This window comes from Danio rerio, chromosome 8, assembly GCF_049306965.1.
Source record: "Danio rerio strain Tuebingen ecotype United States chromosome 8, GRCz12tu, whole genome shotgun sequence".
NCBI lineage: Eukaryota > Metazoa > Chordata > Actinopteri > Cypriniformes > Danionidae > Danio > Danio rerio.
Window position 1 is genome coordinate 5440001 of NC_133183.1, and position 12500 is coordinate 5452500.

At 35.5% G+C, this 12500-nt stretch overlaps 2 protein-coding genes across 9 annotated transcripts in view; one reads left to right on the forward strand and one right to left on the reverse strand.

Moving 5' to 3' along the window:
- Positions 1 to 11171, reverse strand: part of mtmr3 (myotubularin related protein 3) — a 97303-nt gene extending 86132 nt beyond the window's left edge. For 7 of the 8 annotated variants that reach the window (XR_012383620.1, XR_012383621.1, XM_009303728.5 and 4 more), the window contains exon 1: positions 11012 to 11135. The gene's annotated coding sequence lies outside the window, so the exon portion shown is untranslated. 8 annotated transcript variants of the gene reach the window in all.
- Positions 1 to 12500, forward strand: part of gcn1 (GCN1 activator of EIF2AK4) — a 779792-nt gene that overhangs the window by 511714 nt on the left and 255578 nt on the right. The gene's annotated exons all lie outside the window — the stretch shown is intronic.

Consider the following 12500-nt stretch of genomic DNA (forward strand, 5'->3'; position numbering starts at 1 on the left):
TGTGTGTGTGTGTGTGTGTGTGTGTGTGTGTGTGTGTGTGTGTGTGTGTGTGTGTGTGTGTTAAAGAGCCGCTGAGCTAACAGCTGACAGGCCGGGAACGCACCGTATTTCTGACGGCAGACACGTGAACTAAGAGAACGTTTTTCTCGTATTTCTGACGCACTTGAACCACATGTGACAGAATATAACGGCTTTAACAGACACATTTCTAAGTTGTGTTTCACAAAAACACTGTTATCCATTAAAAACGTTATTGAAACCCATTTTCGGAGCGCAAATTACCAGTTGTACACGCTGTAAATGGAAGTTTTTAGCATTCTACCAGAAGTCGCTGGTCGCTATGGCGCCCTCCATGCAGCAGCCATGAAAAAGGTCTATAACATTCTGACGTTCTGATAGCCTTGGATAAAGATATCACGGATTCAATGTATCATTTTTTAACATGAAAAAAAAAATATGAATGAACTTACATATACCATAGAAACGATATAACTGAAAATTCTAGCAGTTTTAAAACCTTGACTTTTCCAAAACCGCAGTAAACCTTTAAACATGTTATCATCCCATGCCTACATACCACCTGCCAAAAGTCGTTCAAATAATCATAATAATAACAACTTTTCATTTTTTGTCAGTCTTAAATAGAACAATTGTCAAAACTCTTTTTTTGTTTTACTGAAATGCTAATGGTCAAATTTGATTCAATGCATTACGTTAAGCTAATAGCAAACCCGCCAGAACAAGAATTTTTTCTTTCTCTTTATTTACCTTCAATTAACAAACAGGCATTTTCAACTTCCATTTTTAAATATAGATAACATTATATCAAAGCAGCATATAATAAGCAAAGTAATAATATTAACATAAATAAACCCTTAAATTATTGGGCACTGTTTTATGAAGCCATTTTGCTTCAAATGCTTTGAAACAGGGAGAAACTTTAACAAAACTACATTTGTGCATTTAAAACTTTGCTGCAATCAGCATATTATTGCACAAAAATTTAAATTCTTTGCTTTTCTTGAATATACCAAATTTCACAATGTGATAGTCAAAAGAATGTTTCGTCAAAAATTCGCCAAAATTACATTACATTACAGAACAAGACATCGACTGAATGGTTTTAATGATGGTTCAAGTCAACTGTTTAACTTCAGGAGACTTGTAAAATGAGCCTTTTTTAAAAAAGGTGCAGTGTTTCTTTAAAATAAAATCTAATGGTCCAATTCGATTCGATAAATTACGATAAGCTATGCTAATATCAACCATGCCAGAAAAATAAATCAGCTCAATTGTTTCCAAAATAGTCAATGTTTAACTTTAGAAGATTTGTAAAATTAGCAATTTTCAGAAAAGGTGGAATGTTTCTTTTAAAGAAAAAGATAATTTCAGTCTGTTAATAAACGTTTACCTTCCTTATAGCTAATTATTAGTGTCATGGTTTCAGTTGTTGCGAGGGAAAGTGATGACTCGTACAATTCCTTGAACTTACTAGTAAAAATTTACTTGGTTCTTTATGTCAGGACAAAAAAAAAAAGCAAACAATATGTTTAGTGCTTTACTTAAGACTCAACCAGACAGGTATAATTCTGTCACCACCTCTAGCTCGGCCTCATTCATTGTCATGTTCACACACCTTTTATATTTTACTCAACTGTGGATTAGCGTCAACTGACATGTTCAACACTTCTGCAGCACAACAAGCTGACTTGACCAGACTCATTCACCTCGACAAACCAGAATTAATTTGGAAACCAACAGACAACTAAATTAATCGAGCAATTACACGAGAGACACACACACACACACACACACACACACACACACACACACACACACACACACACACACACACACCATCATCATCATCATCATCATCATCATCCCCTAACAGTTCCAAACCTGAGTTCAACACAATAGAAGATATTTAGAAGAAAAGCAGCTGCCATTAGCTATGTTTCCTTCCAAAGATGCAAATTAAATTTATGTGCAAAACTGGAATTTCGCATAAAAGACGTGCAAATAAAGCACCGTTTCCATCCAATCAGACTAAGCGAACAAAATCGTCACTTCAATTAACAGGTGCCAAATCTCAAAATTAAAAACAGAATTTGCTGTGGTAGGAGAAGCTGCGTGAATCTTTTCTTTACTTAATAGATGACTTGCGCTTCAGAAGACAATGACAACATGCAATGAATGTGTGGTGGCATTTAAAGGAGTGAGACAAGGAGCTCTTGAGAATTCTGGAGGTAATTAAAACAACCAAAACAACATTTCAGATCTTCTACAATGTGCTCAGTCTGCTGGTTTGCCCATTCACACACATTTTTCAGATCTCTTATAACAAAATCGCGACTGGTTTTGAACGCGCATACTGAATTTTTTTCAGTAAAAGTGTTTCCATAGTAGCATATGTGCATTTATTTTTATTGAATAAAAAGTTTATCCTATTCATTTATGCGCATATGTGAAGGTCTCAATCACCTCCATTGATTTTCAGATCATTTTTAGATCATTATTCTGCTCGATGTTGCAGACTGATATTTTCTTATTACATTAATCTACTTTTTTGTTTGTAGAGCAAGTAGGGTTCGTTTGCTGCCGTTTATTATTCCTAGTCATTTTTCCCATAGGTGACTGAATCAGAAGTTCTAAAACACAAAACAAAATCACAAAAATAAGCGCACTTCCACATTAAAGAATAGGGTTGTGAAATTAATCGAAATTGAATCGCAATTTGAAACGTTAAAATTAGTTAAATCGCAAGAGGCTGCAATAAAAAAAATATAAATATATGTATACATATAAACAAGAATAACGAATAACATCTGAGGTGAAGTGCTTCAAAACCAGTCCACTATGCTTTAGAAAATTAAACATGCTAGACTTTCTGCGATAGTATCGCGAGACATCGCAGATATGGTATCGGTTGTCGTGAACTATTTCACACTACACGAGAAGAAATGATTGAATCTTGTGTCACTATGTACATTTGTCATTAATGACTCCCCACGACACCCTACGTCAGGGGTGGCCAACCCTGTTCCTGGAGAGCTACCTTCCAGCAGATTTCAGTTGCAACCCATATCAAACACACCTGCCTGTAATTATCACGTGGTTTTCAGGTCCTAACTAATTGGTTCAGGTGTGTTCGTATGGGTAGCAACTGAAATCTGCAGGAAGGTGGCTCTCCAGGAACGGGGTTGGCCACCCCTGCCCTACGTCAAGGAAATCGTGCCGAAATCGAGTGATCTGACCGAGGCTTTATAACTAACCAATTAAGTGAGCACACTTTCATTATGCCCAATCAGAATTGCACAACTGAACTCCGCCCACAATTAAAAAAAAAAACTAACAGGAAAGCGCTGACAAGTGAAATGATGCCGTCTGCTATTTCAGAAGCATTAATAGGCAAATTAATATCAAAGAAAAACAGCATTTGTAATATGGCATTATTTCGGTTTCAAATTCACAGACACCGAACAAAAACAAGTATATTTTAAGTGCTATTGCAGAATTGTTGCCACGGCTTACAGTATATTTAGCTGAAGCTTGAATTAAATTAAAATTAGCTTGAATTTAATTGTTAATCAAATCGCAATATCTGTCAAAAAATAAATAAATAAATCAGTGTTTCCTCTAGGATTTTATCCAGCTGTGGCGCAGGCCTCTTTTTACATAGATCTACCAACTACCTGTGGCGTTATTTCAATGACAAATGTCATGAGCGCAGTATTAGAAGTCGAGATCGCATTTATGTAATAGCCTACAGCATGCGGATCTCTTTGCTTGCACGCCGATTTCCTCTGCTCGTGCACAAAACTTCTTGCATGCCCTCAAATATACGCTGCTAAATCGCAGATCTTCTTGTGCGCTCTCAAATAAATGCTGCTGAAGTGCGATTTAGTGCGTTTATGTCTCCAGCATTTATTAGATTTGCTAGGAATATTTATGAATTTCTCTAATTGACCCAGAGAGTGATATTAATGCGTCCTGAAGTAAAGTGAGACGGCTTTACGTCATGTTTGCTGGCATCACGCATCTGTCAGTCAGTCAGTCAGCACGTAACCTTGAAGGGTTAAACAAATGATGCACAGCACTACTACGGTTACAGAAAAGTTTGCGCTGTTATAATTCATTTACCTTTATATACGTTTTGGTGCGATTATTACCCGCTATTAAAAAAATTAAATGTTTTGAATGAGAAGCTGTAATGTAGCCGTGGCGGGATAAATTTTGCCGTGGCGCTCACCATGGAAGAATGAATGTAGCGGAAACCATGAAATAAATATAGCAATTCGATATTTTCGACAAATCGCACAGACCTATTAAAGAATAAGGTCAAAATGGTTAACTCTGAACAATCAGTTTTAAGTTGATTGCCATATCTGCTTCTCTGACTACATGAAAGGACAAACAGATCTAATTTATAAACATTTTATAAATATCATTTTCTATAATTAAAAAGACATCCTCTGCGCAACAAAAAGGGTCTGAATGAATGCATATTGTGAAACATATTCATATGTTGCCTAGATGTGTGAAATTGAGAAGAACTGATTCATTCATCTGATAAAATGACCAAAACGCCAGCTGAGACTTCAAAGCTGATAAAGAAAAGTGATGTTGAGAAAATGTTTCTGCAGCTAGTGAGCACAAATGACATTTGATCTAATGGAGGAGAATTTTCAAATATGCCACAATTGTCCAAATAATTTGTTGGTCTCTAAACAAACCTCAGAAACAGATGTTTGTCATCATCTCCCATTGTTAGAGTTCATTCATAAACTCTCCTGTCACTCTGGTTTACAACTGAACGCACATCCAGGCCCAAGACGACACGCAGTCAGTGACGTGCAAACACACACAATCACAATCGGACATTATCTCTCCTGCTGTGTTTAGATGACATGCATTACACTCATTCAACAGGTTGAGTTGACTTTTAACCAGATGCATTTCATTCCAAAGTCAAACCGTGAGTCAGATTGTCCACACATGTGAAACCCAACACCAAAACAAGAGCAGGAGAGCCGGAGGATCATCTAGCAGCACCACGCGGATCTGACAGAAACACAACAAACACAACACATGCCTCTCTTCAGCAGCCCTAACTGATAATTGCCATGGCGAATGCAGATAAACACCTTAGTTACTGGTGTAAAACAGTGGTAAGTGGGAATAGGGTGCATTAGTCGGGTTTCAAAGAAAAAAAATCCCATTTATATGCATGTATAGTAATTGGTTTTAATTACTAACTTCCTGATATTATATCACGCTAAAACTATCTAAATATGTGCATGCATACTTGGCAATAAAATGCTTCAAATTAATCTGTAATGGTTTGGTTCATGGATTACACTGATTCTACAAAAACTTCTGTGAGAAAAATAAATGGGAAAAAACTCAATATTTAAAAACAGGTGAAAAACTTTAAGAGCGGCCAAAATGCCAAAGATTATAAGAGCTTCTTATTTTGCAGTGGATAAGTTCTTATAATTTAGCAACAGTCTCTCTATGCCAATTTCTGAACCGCTGGTTTTAGAATAGTCTTTACTACGTGATGTTTATTCATAAACTAATTTCGAGAGGAGCACGTGATTATGATTGAACACGGCTGGTTCTGCATTAGCATGCTTGATCCACCAATCAGGCCATTCCTAACCACTATAAAGAGCCAGGGTTTTCTCACTACAGTCATCTTCGATTTGAAGAATCCCCCCTTCCACCCCTACCTTTTCACCTTTCCCTCCATAGGGCAGCACGGTGGCTCAGTGACTAGCACTGTCGCCTCACAGCAAGAACGTCACCGGTTCTAGTTCCTTAACAGGCCGGTGGTTGTTTCTGTGTGTAGTTTGCATGTTCTTCCCGTGCTTGCGTGGGTTTTCCCCGGGTTCTCCGGTTTCCTCCCACATTCCAAAAACATGTACAACAAGTTAATCGTTAAATCTAAATTTCAATACAGGTAATCTAATAATGCAGCATATCTTTTAATAGCCTTCAATCTTAATCTTTAGCTATTATAAAAAGGGGAGTTGTCGAGATCTACCTGAGCTCGAGGCTCCCCTCTCTTCCTCCAAACGGGAGGGAGCCCAGGGCTCAAGAACCTTCGAGCTCAGGGCTCTCTCCCGGGACAGCATGCCAAACTTGCTTATAATCAATCATCAGCTAAGTGTGAACTCTTGAAAGCATTATAATCTATGAACCACACCAACCAGTTATGAGGAGAAATACAACTTTACACAGATTAGATTTGAAGCAAAGATGATGTATATGTTACCGGCAATGTGTGTGTGAAATCCAGCATTCTATTGACCTTATTCTAAAATGAGGAGGTGCGGTCATTTTTGCGATTGTTTTACAGCTTCTGATTCAGTTTCCTACGGGAGAAATGAATAGGAATAATAAACGGCAAAAAAATGGTCAAACTACTTGCTCTACAAACAAGTGTGTGCATGACTGTATAGACAAAGCAGAGTAATAAAATAAGAAAATATCAGTTTGCAACATCAAGCAGTGTAACAAGCTGTTTTTAACGTCTACAAGTGAATGGAAGTAAATGAGATACCAAGCCAAAGGGATTCAAATGGCTGCGCACGCTTGTACACGAAGAGTAGGGTCAACAGAATGCCTGGGAAATGTATAGAATGCCTAAAATTAAACGTCATGCATTAAATGATTGCTACTTTATACATTGCCTGGGCATGCAGAGTTGCCATGTAGCACAGTATATAACTGGCCTACCCTCGTCACTTTTCCTACCACTCATGTTAGCGGTGGCGCTTGTGTCGTTGTTTGATGTGAGTGGTGAACATTATTGTAAGACAGCATATCGCCAGTACGAGTTTCCACATCACAGACAATATTGCAATAATTCTTCTCACGACATCAGTGTATATTAGTGCTGGGCCAATAAATGATATCAATGCGGATTGCTCTAAAATTTATTTCGATAACTATGATAAGCTCTGGACATTTTTTACTCGACGTTGATCCAAACAGACAAAAAACCATTTCCTACCGCACTTAGCAAACAAGATGACAAAAATAAAGAAATAATGAGTTGAAGCAGTGATGAAAGTAAACTAACCTTGAGTCCAATGATGATGAAACTATCAACAAAAAAGGCACGAATTCTGTTATATGAAAGTGTTTCTGAAGTGTGACAAGGAGCAGATTAAAATGATCTGGAACCAAGTCTGGCAACACAACCAACCTATTCATTCACTCAAAAAACAAAACTAAAAGTTTTACAATTTGTGTGAACTTGGAAGTTGTACTGCATATTTTTATTGTGTATGTTTTGCACATTTAATTTACCTCGTAATGCCAGATAAGTCTTTTTAAATGTATTTTACTTTTAATTTGTTTCCATTTAAGGCCAAATCTGATTTTTGTTACATCACTCATTGTTGGAATAATAACTTTTAAAGCTGGATGCATTAACTTTTATTGAAATGTATTGTTATTGTTCAACATGAAAAAAAAACAATCGAGATTGCATTTATCGCCCAGTCTTCCCTGCTGCAACAAGTAGCTCATTCCAGTTGTGTTGTGCTTGTTTTCACCAGTAACAACATCATGTCCTTTATATTTAGCAATTCTTCACTATTTGGTGAAATATTAATGTGCAAGACCAAAGTGTCAAAATAAGATGTGTTTTGTGTGAAAGCAGTAAATTTTGTACAATTTTAAGTGCCATTAGTCTTACCTACTGTAACAAATACTTCAATCTCAGTTCTGCTGCCATTGTTTTTCCAGTAAAAACATCATATGCTGTATTTCGTATTGCTTCCACTTTAAAATATGTAATGATCAATAAAAGCTGTACTCTTCTGACACTTTTTCCATGTCAAATAACGCCTAGTAATTGTATAGAATGCCTACACTGTAAAACCCACCAGTCAACTTTATCAAATGAAATGAGTGTAGCTAACTCAAAATGTACTGAAGGTTAATTCTACTTACTTGGAAATAGTTTTGAACACATTGTTGAAGGTAATGAATTAATTAAATACCTCATTAATTTAACTTAAATAGAGTAAAATCGCAGTACTCATATAGATTATTTTTTTTAACTCAAATGGTTTGTTGCAATCGGTTTCCTCAAACGTTTAGTTGCCTTAACTTATTGGGTTTTACTGTGCTCAAATTGCTTTGTTTACTCAAATGAATTAAGTTCACAGTACTCAGTAAGATTTGTTTTTGAACTTAAATTGTTGTTGCAATTGGTTTCCTCAAATAGTTTGAGCTACCTTAACTTTTTGGGTTTTACAGTGTAAGAAAAAGTATGCAAAATTTGTACAAAAATATTATATTTCAAACTTTGCCTAAAAACATTAGGTATGCTACACATTTCCTAGCCATTCTATACAACATTGGGATTTCCCACATGGCCGGTAACGCATACAAAATATCTGATAAAAAGCAGAAAAGAACTACAATCTCATGAATGACTGTGAATGACAAACCTGGAATAAAAAATGACAATAAAATAGGACTAACATTAAAAGTTGTTAGTTGTGTATTTATAAATAATGTATTTCAAGCTTAATCAAAAATATGTATACTTTGATTAGTCATTTGCAGTCCTTCTTGGGGTGAGCAGAACTCAGGATATTTTGTGCCATGCTTTTTCATGTCATTGACGTAAAGTTGGTTGTATATTCGCATCGTTCAGTGACAACTTATGACATGCTCCCTATTTTGTTTACCATGGTACTTTGAATATTCGGTCTGAAATAACATGCAAGTATAACTTCAAAACAACATTATTAGTATGTATTTGACTGTGAACATTGTTGTTCTTTGATAGTCATTGGCTGATAATATGATTCCGCTTTTTAGAATTTTCAAAGAATACTTTACTGAAATTATATTAAGGAGAAAGTCTGAATGTGTGAATATGAAACCAACTTTATCTCAGTTTTCATGTCTCATAGGTCATGTAGTTTTACTGCACATAATCTGCTATTAAACTGTCAATTGAAGGGGTTTAACAAAGACAAATGCAATAAATTAACAACTTTGGATTAGTCTGACCTCGATTGATCAGTTATCATTAATTAGTTAGCTTCCTAGTAGAGAAAATTAATAAATGTGCTGTCATCTACCAGATAGGCTTGTTGCGATATCATCGATTTATCTTCAATACTATGACAGCTGAAGTATCACGATACCAAGTAGTATTGCGATACTGCATTTCATAACTCAAATTATGAAGAAAATTGTCAGAAATACAATATTTTACATGTTATAATAGGCCTTGAATTTAATTCATAATTCCCTTACTATTGAAAAAGTATTATTTGCACATCAATTCACCTAAAACCCATTATTTATTTTTATTTTGTAGATAACTGACCAACCAAAAAAAACATTAAAATAAAGATACAAATTATACAAAATGAAATTTGGTACAAAAAGAGCACTTTCGCAACAAAATTAGGCTATATGAAGTGGTCAAAAATAGTTTCAATGTTTCCTGTTGCTATTTTGGGTTTTTTCAGAGATTGTTGCAGTTGTAGCTACTAAATCATATTGGCAGGAACAGAAATTAACTGATTTAGATTTACGTTTGAAGTTAAGTGTCAGAAAACGTGCAATAGGCCACCACAAAAGGCGTGAAATCTACACAGTTTGCAACCTTAAAGGGCTCCACAAACTATTCAAATAAAATGGTCTATTGTTGCACAAGTGTGTGAGCATTTTAGTGACTTTTCCACATGCAGTATTTTGTATACAATAGATAGACCATTAATAACAAACTACAGTGGCAGCGCTAGTATTTTGGAGCAATAGTATCACAATACTACCATAGTACCGGTAATCCGTGCAACCATACTGTTAACATTGTTGTACTTTGATAGTCATTGGCTGATAATATGATTCCGCTTTTTAGAATTTGCAAAGAATACTTTTCTGAAATTATAATATTAAGGAGAAAGTCTGAATGTGTGAATATGAAACCAGCTTTATCTCAGTTTTCATGTCTCATAGGTCATGTAGTTTTACTGCACATAATCTGCTATTAAACTGTCAATTGAAGGGTTTAACAAAGACAAATGCAATAAATGAATAACTTTGGATTGGTCTGACAACAAAGATTAAGTCAGCTTCCTTGTAGAGTAAATGAATGAATGTGCTGTCATCTACCAGAAACTATCATCATCACTGCATCTATTATTTGCAATAATAATGAATGCAGATTCAATTGCAATTTATGAAATTCCCATTCATTTATTACGACACATTAAGTATCACTTAAGTAGTCATGATGCCACAGTAATCACAGTCTACACCAAAATACCACAGTAATTGTTTCAACTGTGCAGTCATAATAATTACATGATCTCCACTAAGAAATGCAAGAAGCTACCAGAACATATACTATCGTACCTACTCTATGGGGTTAAGACAATTGATAAAAAGTGTGTCTAAATTATTATACTTCGTGCAGAATATATAATTAGCATATAAATAATATAATGAAGCACTGTCATGCAAAAATGAAACCGAAAATATGCATTATATCAGCTACAGTCATTGATTGAAAGATGGCAACCACAGTTTTCATCACACCATTTGAATGAGCACCATTTATTTTCTTTATAATGACAATCATGGCTAATTCAACAATTAAATACTCAGTTTTATTGCATTAACAGTGTAAACCTGGTTAGCTTTATCTGTCAGTTAGTCAGTCAGTCGCGCGGCGGCGGCGGTTTCACTGAGCGAACTAGCCTACCAACATTTAGCCAAAAGGCCTCATTTCTTCCTCAACCAGTGGTTAAATATACATCTCTTTGCTTGAATTAAACACCCATCAAATCTGCGGTAGTGTTTTACCGCGCTTATGAAACATTTCTAACATTTCTTCTCAGCCGAGGCCCGTATATCGGTGTCTGTTGTTGTTGTTGTTGTCGCGAGCGGAGGGCGGACCCCACAGATAAGGCCTCAAACACGCCGAAAAACACCCGAATCCCAAGCAAAATGCACCCAGCGCACTCACCTGAGGGCTGCCTGCGAAGTAGAGCGGATGTACGTTTTCTTCCGAACCGCAGGAGAAGAGATTAACGATGAACAAATCGACAAATTGCACCTTGTAGCCATTTGCAGAGTCGGCCCGTCCCACTGTGGAATCCCGTCGTCATCGCAGCCTCCCCGGCGTCAGCGTCACGGCGCAGATTGCGTCAGCACGCACGGAACGAGTGTTGGGGGAGGGGCGCGCGTGTAAACAAGCTTTGAAGTGGAGAAGTTTGTGTGTCGTCACCTGTTTCTGCGGCCAATGGGTGTAGATATTCATGAATAGATGAATAATCTTTAGAGACAGGAAGATGTTTGATTACTTTTTACGGTAAGTTGTTAACATGAGCTGAAAATATAATTTATTGGCATTGTACATTTATACATTATACACATATATTGCTAATATATTGCTATTCAAAATATTATGTTAATTACTAACGCATTATTGTAAATCAAAAGCTGTATGTGTTCGTATTATTTCATTTACTCAGTTAAAATAGTACATATAACCCAACTATAGGTTATTATGGCACCTTCCCAACTATGAGTTATTTTAACTCAATGCATTGGGTTATAAAATTTACACCCAATGCATTGGGTTATTTTGATTAAATGTTATTTCTTTCCACTCTGGTATTACTATTGCTACTACTACAAGTACTACAATTAATTTTATAATTATGGCTGTGTAAATAAATAACATGCAGTTTTCAAAAATATTGCAAATGCTTTATTTTTATTACACTGTTCAACCCAACAGTCAACTTTAGTTAACTCAAAATGTACTCAAAGTAAATTATACTCATTTGAAAAGAGTTTTGAACTCAGTGATGAAGGTAATGAGTTAATTAAATACCTCATTACCTCAACTTAAACGGATTAAGTTCACAGTACTCATAAAGATTAGTTGTTTTAACTTAAATGGTTTGGAGCAATGGTTTTCTCAAACAGTTTGAGTTGCCTTAACTTATTGGGTTTTACAGTTCTCAGTTGCTTTGAGTTCTCTTCATTTATCTGGTTTTACTGTGCTTAAATTCTTTCGTTTACTCAAAAGGATTAAGTTTACAGTACTCATTAGGATTAGTTTTTGAGTTACCTTAACTTATTGCGTTTTAAAGTGTACATTTTCAGTTCCAGACATAGCGTTTTTAATCTATTTAATGTAGATCGACTATGAAGCACACGTTTGTATTATCAATAATTAAAAGTGCTAGTGAAGCGGATAGAAAAAACAAAACACAGAGAGGCAATTTATATAACAAGTATATATAGCAAGTTGACTTTACAAAAGTATTGTAAGTAAACCTACTGCAAACTGAAACTTGTAAGTTGACTTAACTTGTATTATTATGCAAATTGTATTCACTTTTTTAAAAATAAAAGTAAACCAATCACTTTTTCCAATATTTATTATATTTAGTTTTTTTCCATCTAGCCAAATGACAGTAACTAAAATAAATCTGCTCATCTAG